General features: G+C 35.4%; 1 pseudogene; it reads left to right on the top strand.

Moving 5' to 3' along the window:
• The first annotated feature begins 563 nt into the window (after positions 1–563).
• Positions 564–13053, top strand: part of LOC122204558 — a 135205-nt pseudogene continuing 122715 nt past the window's right edge.

Below are 13053 nucleotides of genomic sequence, written 5' to 3'. Positions count from 1 at the left end.
CTATAAAGTTAGGATCCAAGACTGGCCCCCTGGGACTTTTACCAGTGTTGGATGTGTATTGAACATTACATTCTTTTGTAAGTCAGGATGAGTACCCTAAAAGCTACCGTATTATTGCCATTATGTCTTTTTCTTTCTTCACATCCCTCAACAACTTCTTCTTCTTTTGCTCCTACTTTTTTTTCCTTCCTCTTTGCCCAGTTATGCTTTTTTTCATCCTATTTTTATCTTAAGCAAGATTGATTCTGCCTATCATTTTCCTGAGAACCACTTTTTGAATTAAACCATTAAGTGAAGGAGTACAAACAAAACTGCTGCTATTCACTCCTGCAAAGGCGAGTTTTCTGACCTTAATTTTATAGCATGAATCACAGATGTCCCATTGATATTGGCAGTGATTGATAATAAGGGGGATGGGAGTAATTAAAGAGCATATGATGTGTTTGTTTGCATTTTGAGTGACTGCTATAGAGTATACGCAGTCAAAGGCATGGTACATTAAATAAATCAAATAGCTCAATAAATCAGCACAACCTGCCAAAAGTGAGCACAGGGAGCTAGCAATGCAGCAGGCCTCCATGTCAGGCCTTAGGCAAGCTGTTTCCTCCAGGGTGAAGTCATCAAAAACAGTCTACAACCCAGAGATGACGAGCCCTTTGAAGGATTCAGAATCTCGGGAAGATAAGGCTAACTGTAATGACAATATTTTAACATTTGAGCAGGAAGGTACAGCTTGGGAACTTAGTTCAGATATATTTTCATATTTTACCCTCTTGACAATTTTGTGAAATATTATTTATAGATGTGAAAATGGAAGCTTACAGAGCGAGATGTGTAGGGCCGCCCTAAGAAAAGTCCTCCTGAAAAAAATCCTCCTCCATATTCCATATTCTTTCCACTATTTAGAACATGTCATAAAGGATAATGCTTCTCTCCTGTTAATATCACAAGTGTCACATGTTCAGCTTAAAAACCCCTTGAGAATCGGTGAGTCTGGGGGTAGTAGATTATTGACAAATCAGAAATGAAACAGGTAAGTAGATTTGGAATACACGCATAATAGTTTTAGTAGAGGAAAACAACAACAACAACAACAACAACAACAACAACAACAACAACACCTGGCTATCATGCAAACTAAATAAAAGAGAGTTTGTGTTACTTTGCAGTGTAAACATGAAATGAGGTAACATGATTACAGTAAGGCTTTAAGATACCCAGTCAAGGCAAAGGCTACCATAACTGGGAAAATAAAGTCTCGGCTCACAATGAAGATCTGGCTCCAAGAGAAATGTCAAAGTAAATTAATAGTTACAGAATGTACCTTAAAAATGGACTTTATTATGTTGTTCTACTATGTGCCCTATGAACATCTTCACTGGTTTGCATCAGTATAGTTATGCACTAATTTTAGAGTGGCCACAAAGTATACTCCAGGCTTTACCTCATACTTGCTAAAGGACCATTCAGACTATGGACAGGGAACATTAGTGAGAGAATATTTTGCAGATGGTTTTACTGACCAGGGAACTCACCACGGTTCTGGAATTGATAAAATAATTTTTAAAGCATACAACTTTTGTTGCTGGGGTTCATACTAGTTTAGGGTTATGACTATTTGAAAATATGAAGAGAGTTTTACGACCTGTATCAAGGAAACACATGCAAAGAACTCATGAAAACTACCTAATACAACTCCATACGATTCAGAACCCTCGTTGTGGACTTCCTAGGATTCCCAGGACTCCTGTTGAAAAACTTTGAAACAATTGCATTCTCCTTATGAGTATGTGAATATGCTTTTGTCTTTTTGTCAATATTTGGTTCTGAATTTATTGGCCATGCCTTATATATATGTTGCAGAACAATTAGGTTTAAAATAGTAAGCATGTTGTCTAACTACCTCATATTTCTTACACTTTCAGGTTTTAATGGGGCATATATTTGGAACAAATAAATCCATGAGTGCTCTTAGTGTCAAGGAACACTGCCTATGTACAAAACACACACACACACACACACACACACACACACACACGAGTTGAGAAAATATATTACAATAAATTCCCATATGTATCTCAGAAGCGGACTCAACTATTTATTTAAAATACATTGAAAACAAAGTAATCACTTATCATTTAGAGTAAACAGTTGTAGCAATTGGTTTTCAGTTTGACTAATCACCTGTCAGCATACTTTTCAAAAACATTTGAAGAGCAAGTAAGGACTATAGCATTAGAAATTGTGTTTTGTTCTAATACATTCCTCAGAAGCTGGGAAAATATTATTGCTTCAAGTCAAAATTGGTTTTAAAAAGTCACAAAGCTTTTTTTAGCGGCCACTGAAATTACAGTATAAAAAATCACTTTTTGGAACTATAGAGAATGCAAAGTGAACAATAAACAAGGAGATTTCTAGTCCTGGTTATAATTTTGAGCTCTAGTAGAAATGTGAATTTAGAACCTTGGATATTGGACACCTTTAATACAGATACATGCACAAACACACACATGAGAAAATATGAAGAAAATATGACTATCCTTTATTAGTGTAACTGCTATGACGAAGCTTACAGCACTCTCTAATGGCAAGTCTATGACTACTAGAACTATTAGAGTCACTAGTAGCAGACATTCAAATTAAGAGAAAATAGGAGAAAATAGGCAACAGTAGAGAAGTAGATAGTGGAAGCTAGGCTTGGGATAAACAACCTCCTGCAAACTGGAATCATAGAATATCCTTCCTCTTTGTATGTAGAAAGAAGGGAAGAGGGTCAACATTTACTTGCATATAAATATAGAACAGCACATTTTCAACTCCATGTTTGTGAACTTCCATGGGAAGAGAAACTTGCTACATTCATCAAAACGTTACAGACCTTGAGTCCAATCATTTATTAACTAATTCAACAAATACTCATTGGGTGAGTCAACGTGTTGATCCTAGAATTAAAATGAAGACGAAGACGAAGACTAAGTAACTTGTCTACAGACTTTCAAGGTGTATTTGGAGAGCAAAACATGACTCTGGGTGGGTGATGGGGGATGGGTGATACATCAGCAACACAGGAATAAATAATCACCCAAATTTAGGGGACCATCTCAAGGAGATCTTCCTGACCAAGATGACCAATTAAGCAGGTCATTATAAATAAACACAAGATTGGCAGATATGTGAACAGGAAATCCATATACCAGCAACAAAGGAGAGCAAGGAAGACCTGATTTTGAAAACATCATGAAGTTCATTTGCCCTGAGTATCTAATATTAGATGTATAATACACACACACACACATACTGCAAATGTATGCTATATATATATAGATATAGATATAGATATAGATATAGATATAGATATAGATATAGATATAGATAGATAGATAGCAAATGTCCCTGGTGACAGAAGCTCGTACTTTAATATTGCATTTCAGAAACCATTGGAAATTCTGAAGGGGAAATGAGTTTATATAATTCAATACCTGAGCATAATGCCATTAAAAGTAAAAAATAAATCTTTATTTTTAGTTTATTTAGTATTTATTTTGAGAGAAAGAGAGCATGGGCAATGTAGGGGCATAGAGAGAGGGAGAGAGAGAATCCCAAGTAGGTTCCACAGTCAGTGTGGAGCCCAGCAAGGGACTCAATTCCATGACCGTGAGATCATGACCTGAGCCAAAATCAAAAGTCAGATACTTCACCACATGAGCCACCCAGGCACCCCAAAAGTAAAAAGCAAACTTAATGTTTGTATATTTGGGGGAAGAAGGAAACAGGATATTCAGCAAATGCCCGATATCTCTATGCCTTTAATTCATAATAGAGGAAATTATTAATACCACCTGTGATTATTGTTGAGGATTAACTGAGATAATAGCTATAAAAAAGAGTGGTAGAAAGCATAAAGTAATAACAAATGTAGCTATTATTGTAACCAATGCAGTTAATATGCTTTTAAATAATGCATATGCACTCTAAATGTAGTGACATTATACACCATTCTGTTATCAAGGCCTTTCCAAAAATAGGAACATGGGTTTCTTTAAGGCCTATCTCATTAGAAGTGTTATAACTGGCTCCCACTCACAATTTATTGAAAATAATCTGTACCATGCCAGTGCATTTTAAACATTAAATTTCTTTTGTCACTTACGTAATGAGTGAGCCTTGACTTTGTATTTACTTCTATTCTTTTTGTTCATTGCCTTGTCCAATTCTGTCCAATGGGTGGATAAAAATGAGGGATCTTCAATCACTGAATGTTTGTCAAAACAGGTGAAAAAATAACTTTACAGTATTATCATGAAATCATGCAACACTTTATCAAAGCTCTACATAATTTATAACTCTGAGAAAAGGCTTAGAAATAAGCAATAGTGCAATGACTTTTTCAGTACTATGGGATTTGAAATTCTGTATAGTCATATTTAGGAAATGGATCCAGTAATTTCATTTAATATATCGCTTTTCATTCTAGTGAGATACATTGGTGGCAAGGAAGGAGAAAGCACATAAACAAATTCCATTAAGTCTGCATCTTTCAAGTTGAGTATTTACAAGAGTCTCCTAATTGAATATTTTCCTCTCCCCAAAGAGTTTGAAATGTCATTATATCTAGAGGTTGAAAGTGCTACAAACATTAAGAAAAAATATTTTCCATTATATCAATTAGATTATATTCTCAAGTAGCAAGTAAATGAGTGTGTGCATATGTGTGCATGTATGTGTGAGTATATGTTTAGAAAGACAAAGGAGGAAGTACTTGTGTTATTTTACAAACATAAAATATTTGGCTAAATGGGAGTTGAAATCATTAGCACATACCAAAATCAAATGATCTCTCTTTCCTACTTTTTTACCATTTATTTTTGATTAACTGGCATGTGCCAATAAACAACTTGACAAGCACCAGGAAAAGAAGTCAGTTTTATCAGCATGGTAAAACCACATAGGAAATCATGAATTAGGTGTCTAAAACTGGTATGCTATTTTCGATATTGTCTCCATATATTTCCACTCTTTACAGATCATGCAACAAATTTATATTGCCAAAACGTCTCTTGAAATAAATGCCACTCAATTCTAGTGGATAACTATAGTCATTATTTGACATGTTAGCTTTGACCCAGAGAGCAAAATCTTGTTATTTTCCCTGAAAGCAGCTTACCCAGAATAGCATCTGGCAGGTAGGCCTAATTTTTGGTTGCTTACAACTATGACATTGTACAGTTGAACATCGGCAAAAATAAAATGCACTGATCCACCTGTGTTGCCTCTTACTCACCAGGATTATATCATATGCAGGGCTTGATATTGCCTATCACTAGAAGATTATCATTATTCAAAAATTAAATTCAAACAAAGCCCAGAAATATTGGGGTAGGAGTGAGGAGAAGAAGAGCATATTTAACAGTTCTCTCCATGGAGAGAAAGATAATGGCAAATGATAACTCATGTACTGATATTTGGAAAACCCTGTTCTAGACTGAGCATAACAAATTCTAAATTCAATTAGACGCAATCTTGGGGTTGCACTACCATTTTAGTCATTTGATCCCATTAGTGAAGTGAGCTGACTCTTCCTTTCCGGATCTATGATTCATGCAGCACATCAGGAGATGAGTTAAGTGATATTTCGGGAATACTCTGTTGATTAATCGTCAAGAGGAGAAATCCAGTTTGAAAGAGTGGATTGACTTCCCATATGAACCACACATTTTTCATTGCTGTAGAAAAAAGCTATGGCAAACCTAGAATCTTCTAATGTTAATAGAAATTCTGAATCATTTTATTTTTTTTAATTTTAAAATTATTCTTCTTTCAAAGTTTGGTTTTCAAAAAAGCACAATAACATTTTATCATTTTGATGCATTGCCATTGGTGAGGAGTCAAAAAGAAAAAAAAAATAAGTAACATTTATAAATGAGTCTATAATAGCATTATCCCTAATGACTACTTAAACAATTTTACATTTCAAAAGAAAGGAAAATCAATTATATAAGCTTACAGGAAAGTATCAAACTTATATAACATCAATCTTCAGAAAACTGTTAGAATGTCTACAAAATTCATTTCTCATATAACTAGAGATTTCAGTGAATTATAGTAGAAACTTGATGAATTTTGCAATAAAAAGGAAAAAACCTCATAAATCCTTTTTGAGTAGAAAATTTTTGTACAGAGAAAAACCCAGTGATTATCAGCAGTTTAATTAGTTTTGGTCAGTTGGTTGAGAGGCTCAGACTCAGTTTATACCAATTCAGTTTAATTCTGCTCTATGACAATATCCTAAAATACCACCCTCACCTATCTATCCCAAATGTGATTTGAAAATAATGCTTAACAGTTCAATCACCAGAATATTTTGGTACAACTTATCCTTTCTCCTACTACCAAAGCAGTTTTAGATTTGTAAATAACAATAATTTGATTAGAAGAGCCCAAAGATTCCTTTTTGTCCTGGACATAAAACGAGACTACTTCACAATTTAAGAGTGTCCTAGCTTACTCCTTGAGAAAAAAAAACATCCAAAACTTGAATATAAGATAGAAAAGTTATTTCCTGCCTTTTGAGTGATATAACAAAGCATTTTCTATCAAACCCACCTCATGGGTTTTCTGGTGTTACAGGCTCTGGAATTTTGTTTCTTGCAAATTCCAGTTTTATTACTTAAGGTCTAGACTCTGCAAAAATAATGGCAACTTTTAGAAAATCACTAACTTGCCACTAATTTTTTTCCACAGAGAAAATTATTCGTTTTGTAAGCAAATATTATGTTTTTATTGCTTTATAGAGTATTCACCAGTTCTATATATAACTTTGCAATCTTATCCCCATATTGGATAGATTATAGGTGGATGATAGATGCTAGATATAGACAAATAGGTAGATACATAGATAACAGATGAATAATTTTATTTTTAATTGCTTAAAAATTATGATTTGACATCTTCTCTGTTCTAAAATTTTCTTCTATTTTTTACACAGAGATATTCACATTTCCCCATGTATGAACTTCTCTCAAGTATCTCCAAAGAGGGTTGGTACCTGCTATACACATTGCTTAGAATATTTTCCCCTATTAGTTCTGGCCAACTCATTTCATCCTTAAATATGTAACTCACATCTTCTATGAATCAGAGGTAGATGTACCATAAAGCTAATGGAGATGAATATTCAGAGCTCTTCACCTTCCAAAAGTCCATTCCAAAGTCTTAGGAAAAAACCTAGAAGCATATTCTCATTGTCATATAGATAGACAGATAGATTAGATGGATGATAAATGGGTGAAAAAAATAAAATACTTTAACCACCATTGGTTAAAGCTATGAGTCATTTTCACTTCAGCCTGGATATATCCTTTTTTTGTTTAGTGGGTTTGAAAATAATCATGGGCATTTTTAAGACCTGGATAAGGGAAAGTCGAGTTACAGAAATATTTAGTGGAATATTTTTATGTGATGGGCAGTCACCTTCATGTATAATGATGTTACTGCTAGCAGCCCTGATGAAAGAATGGTTTCCAAGAATATTAGTACTTACTCACTATTATGACTCACCCAGAAATATTAAAAAATATGTCCAGGCCAGGACTAACATGAGTATATGCCAACGTCTCCATAAAGTGTGGAGGTTGTTGAGGAAAAACAGGGTTTGGATTTATGGAGTGAGGCATTAACCGTGGAAACACTTTCAGGCATCCTATATGAAAAATTGTTAGAAATATTTGGATTTTGTTTACACCTAGTTCAAATATATAAGTCCTCTATCCATTGATAATACAGATTATACAATAATGAATATACCAAATTGTTACTCCTTTGTGGGTATGAGTTATGCACATATTCAGAAAGGGACTGTAGTGTTGTAGCTGTCTATTTTTGAGTAGTGCCTGCTCATGTAGACCCATCCTAAGTCTTTTCTTCCTCTGTCAACAAATCATAGGGAACTTCCCATGAAGTCACAGGTACAGGATAGGAGAAAAAAAGGCAGTGTGGCAGGATGAGGGACCATGAACATTTGAGCTATTTCTTCGGGTAATTTACTTGTGCCTTCAAGGTCTACTTCACCAGATGATGCACATACCGATTCCATCTGATGGTGGACTGCTGCTCTACACACCCAACTTTATGGCTTCATGGTCAGATGACATCTAGTTCATGATGGGCAGCTTAGGTCAATGACAACTTGGTGGACCACAGTTAAGTGTTCAGTCTCTACTAAGGCCCAATGGCAGACCAAAAGCTGTTTCTCAAGAGGAAACCAGTTATCTGTAGAGGATGGGAGAACTTTCTTCCAAAATCCTAAGGATCCATGCTGCAATTCATCCATGGAGACCTGCCAATGGCTCAAAATAGACTTCGTAACTTCTACTGGTATTTCAAACAACTTTGGATATGCTGGATCATGGAGCCCAAGTGGCACCACAGCTTGCACAGCAGCCTAGACCTAGACCTATCATGGAGCCTTCTCTTGTTCTAAATCCCACTCAAACTAGAAGCTTTTTGAGTCATTCAGTAAATGGACCAGAGCAAACACATCCAGATGAGCAGTATGTTAATTTCAAACACTAATGAGGCTCACTAGGTGTTGTGTCTCTTTCTTAATTGCAGGAGGGGCCAGATGGAACAACGTGTCTTTAAGATATCTCCAAGGAAATTCCAAGGGTTTTAAGATCTCTGTCAGATACTCCTATCACTCAGGAATTAGGAGTCCTAGGAACTCTATGTCAGGAACTCAGGGCAGATTATTTTACATATATATATTATATTTTAATATGATATATTTTATATATATTTCTTATTATTTCACACAGACTAATGTGTGTCCTCTAAATCAATTCCAAGATGAATCAATTTACAGACCTACAAATCCCTGAATGAAGGACAGGTTGGGTACTCTTGAGAAGGATCACACTACTCAACCAAAATTTTATTCTTTTAGTTTTTCTCTCAGTCTTTCCCATAGGGACCTACAGCTTTTCCCAGGGTGATTGTGCATTTGACAAAAGGAAATAGTAAAATTTTTCAAGAATTATTGGATACTGAATCTGAATTGATATTAATTCCCATACACCCAAAATGGAACTATAGTTTATCAGAAAGAGTAGGAACTTCTGGAAGTCAGGTGGTCAATGGAATTTTAGCCTCAGTCAATCTCACAGTGGGTCCAGTGGATTTGCAAACCCATTTTGTGGTTATTGCTCCAGTTTCAGAATGCATAATTGGAATGGACATACTTAGCAAGTAGCACAACTCCACACTAAGTGAAGTCCATTAAGCTGAAAACTCAATCCATTAAAAAAAAAATCGGCCTATTAAGTGCTGGACTCTTGGTTTGGGCTCAGGTCATGGCCTCACGGTTCATGAGTTTGAGCCACATGTTGGGCACCATGCTGGCAATGCAGAGCCTGCTTGAGATTCTCTCCTTCTCTCTCTGCCCCTCGACCGCTTACATGCATGCTCGCTGTCTTCCTCAAAAATAAATAAACTTAAAATAAATAATCTCCAAAATCAGAAGCAACCAAGATGTCAATCAACAGCTGAATTTATAAACTGACTGTGGCACAACCATACAGTGAAATACTATTCAGCTAAAAATGAATCTTATTTATTTTGCTGAGTAAAAGATAGCAGTCTAAAAAGTCTGCATTCTGTATGATTCTATTTGACAATTTGAAAAAGACAAAACAGTAGAGACTGTAAACAGTTTGGTGGTTGCTAGGGATTGGGAAAGAATAAAGAAGTGAATAGGTGAGGGGTCCTGGGTAGCTGAGTGGGTTGACTGATAAGTTCAGCTCAGGTCATGATCTCATAGTTAATGAGTTTAAGGCCCGCATCAGGCTCTCTGCTGTCAGCGCATAGATCATTTTTGGATTCTCTGTCACTCTTTTTCTCTCTGCCCTTCCCCCACTTGTATTCTCTCAAAAATAAATAAAACATTTTTAAAAAATTAAATAGGTGAAACACAGGAGATTTTTTAGGGTAGTAAAACTACTCTACATTGCATTGTAATGGTAAATACATGACACTATGGCTTGTCAATATCCATAGATTTTACAGCAAAATAAGTTAGTCTTATTGTACATATTTTTAAAACAAGCATCTAGGGGGCTGAGGGATTCAAGGTTAAGATAATATAGCCTTATGGAAACTTTGTAAATGAATGGATTTTTGTAAGACGAAAAGCATGTTTAACTGTACATCAACACTGTACTACAGTTGCCAAAGTTATTTCTTTTTGTAAATTTTTTTAACGTTTGTTTATTTTTGAGAGATAGAGCACAAATGGGAAAGGAGCAGAAAGAGAGGGAGACACAGAATCCAAAGCAGGCTCCAGGCTCTGAGCTGTCAGCATAGAACCCAATGGGGCTCGAACTCATGAACCAACCCACCAACCGCGACATCATGACCTGAGCCAAAGTTGGCACTTAACCGACTGAGCCACCCATGTACCCCCAAAGTTATTTCTTACAGGAATATCAGTCAACAGTTCTAAAACTACTATAAATGTAAATTGGAATTAAAATAGATAGGAATATAGATGGTGGAGAGCAGGAGCCAGATTTCTCCTTGTTGCGGTATAAGTTTACAGACAATAGAGAAAACAATTGAAGGATCCACACTACAGTTGGAGGCATCAGTATAAAATTATATTTGCATTAATATAGAAGCATCTGGATACATATGGAAATATGTATAGGTATGTGTATAATTCTGGGCTGAATTGTGTCCTCCCAAATTCACGTGTCCAAGTCCCAACCTCCATCAACTCACAATGTATTTGGAGACAGGGCCTTTAAGGGGGTATTTAGGTTAAATAGCATCATTAAAGTAGTCCCTAATCCAATATGAACTGAGTTTTTATAAGAAGAGAAGATTAGAACACAGAGATTTGGGGAGACAAAAGATCACGTGAAGACAAAGGAAGATGATGGTAGTGGACAAACCAAAAATAGAGGCCTCAGGAGAGATCAGCCTTGACAACATCTTAATCTTGGACTTGTAGCCTTCAGGACTATAAAAAAAAAATAAAAATAAAAACATAAAAATTTGTTTCAACCACCCAGTGAGTTGTACTTTGTAATGGCAGTCTTAGCAAACTAATATATGCATATACATGCGTTAGTATACACAATATATTCAGCTGAGAGGACCCAAAAGCAATGACACATTGGTAGCAATAAGCACACCTAGAATGCTGGTCTTGGTTTCTAACATATTCCCTAATTAAAAAAAAAAAAAAACAAAAAAAAAAAAAAAAAAACAGGGCTTCTTGGAGAAGTGGTTGATTCTAGAAAATACCTAAGATGAGCCTGAAATATGCATACTGCCAGAAAGTAAGAAAGTACTCAAGGAAGTATACCACAGTGATAAAGCTATGCAGAAGAAACATAGGAGACAACTGAAAGTATACTCAATGGCCAAATATGGACAATTAAGAAAAGAAGCACTGGGGTATGATCTAAAATATAAAATAAATATCTGTGAGTTCATACTGATATAAATAAATTTAAATTTAACAATAAAAAATAAGAGAGACAAATATCTCTTTCAGTCACCACTCTGTAAGTCTGCGCTGGGCATGGTGACTTCCTTCCAATAAGCACAGTATGGAAACAGATTATGGGCAAAAAGTCCATTAAAAAGTATGGACAAAAAGAGCAAGTTTACAGTGGAGAAGTCCGATAATCACTACTTTAGCACCATGGTCAATGTCAACATCAACAGAGATAAATGGTGTTAACAACGTGGACCCTTCATATGATGTGATGAAAAGAACACTGTATCTCTATGGTTTTCCTAAAAAGTAATCATCACAGTCTAATCATGATCAAAACATAAGCAAAAGTGCTACTAAGGAACGTTTTACAAAATATCTGACCAGAGATCCTCAAAGCTATGAGGGCCATTAATAAAGAAAAGTATGAGCAATGGCCAGTTTGGAGGAGTCTAAGACTTGATGACTATATTGTAATGTGGAATCCTGCATGAGATGTTGGGACAGGAAAAATGCATTAGGTAATAACTAAGGAAATATGGATAAAGGATGAATGGACTTTTGTTAATAATAACGAATCTTTGTTGTTCATTAATTCTGACAAAGTGCCATAGTAATACAGAACATTAACACTAAAGGAAGTTAGATGTTGACTCTATGGGAATTCTCTGTACTATCTTTGAAAATTTTCTATAAACCTAAAACTATTCTAAAATAAAACATTTGTATTAAAAATTGATTCTCACAGAATTTATAGGCAAAATACACAGAAAAATATACAGGCATGTCAGGCATTGAATTAGTAAATGTAAATGATAATTTACACTAATCAAAAAGATATTACCTAGAAAATCATACCTCTATTCTTGGCTTCTGCTGAGATAGTTGTGTGGATCTGTAAGTCACATGTCTATTCTCTTCAAACAATCCTCTGAGGTTATATCTGAACTTTTGATTCTTTAGAGGCACTAGCCAACAGTTGTCTAACCACATTCTTGACTATCTTTTCCAAGCAGTCTATCCTAACCATGCATCTCCTTAATTTTAGTGTCTTCTGTGATTTGGACAGACTGACACTATTCTAATTCATCAAGCCCTAGTTTATTTTTGTTTACTGATATTCATTTAATGTACCTCTTTACTCTTGCACTTACTATAATCAACAAGAAACCAGTATGAACCTTCATCATTTTGCTTGTACATCACAGCTCAATACCTAAGTTCATCACTTATAAGGTCTGACTTCTACAAATGGTAGGACACAATTCAGGTAAGTTTTCTGCCACTATATAACAATAATCACCTTTCCTCTAGTTTCTTGTTTCCTTCTGATCGCTCACCAAAAGTGTCTTTAACATTGATATTTCTCTAACATTATGATAAAAACGTGTGTACTGTCTTAGGTACCATAGGCTTTCTTTACCATACTCCTCCCTTCCTCCTGAGCCCTCACTGGCAGAGTGATCAGCATTCATATTTCTATGCACAATCTGTTAAAGTCAATGTAGACTTCTTAGCTCCTGCTTCTCAAAAGTCTTTCAGCCTCCACCCATTAG

The sequence above is a fragment of the Panthera leo genome, chromosome D4 (assembly GCF_018350215.1).
Source record: "Panthera leo isolate Ple1 chromosome D4, P.leo_Ple1_pat1.1, whole genome shotgun sequence".
NCBI lineage: Eukaryota > Metazoa > Chordata > Mammalia > Carnivora > Felidae > Panthera > Panthera leo.
Note: the sequence above shows the minus strand (reverse complement) of the source record. Positions and strands in the feature narration are given on the sequence as shown.